This window comes from Vespa velutina, chromosome 10, assembly GCF_912470025.1.
Source record: "Vespa velutina chromosome 10, iVesVel2.1, whole genome shotgun sequence".
Classification (NCBI taxonomy): Eukaryota; Metazoa; Arthropoda; class Insecta; order Hymenoptera; family Vespidae; genus Vespa; species Vespa velutina.
In genome coordinates this window covers 8,415,550-8,415,922 of record NC_062197.1, presented here as the reverse complement: position 1 = coordinate 8,415,922, position 373 = coordinate 8,415,550, and positions in this window count along the sequence as shown.

Sequence of the window (373 nt, the reverse complement as noted above, 5' to 3'; positions counted from 1 at the left end):
AGATAGATCTCTCCTATCGTTTTAAACATTTTTATTTAGAGTTGATAGAGATTATAAAATTACAACCGAGAAATTTCGATTAGTTTTTCCTGATTCCTATGGAAAGAACGACGATAACAAGAATGAGAATGAGGACGACGACGACGACGAAGAGGATAAAACATGTAATAATTAAGCGAAAAAAAACGAGCTAGAACTTAAATAACAATATTATAGCGAGGGACTGATATATTTACAATATAAAAATAGAGACGATGTATATTAACATTAGTTCGCGGACATTAGGTTAATAATTAAAAAACGGAGCTGTTAAAGAGCGTGTGCGAGGGAGAGAGAGAGAGAGAGAGAGAGAGAGGGAGAGAGAGAGAGAAAG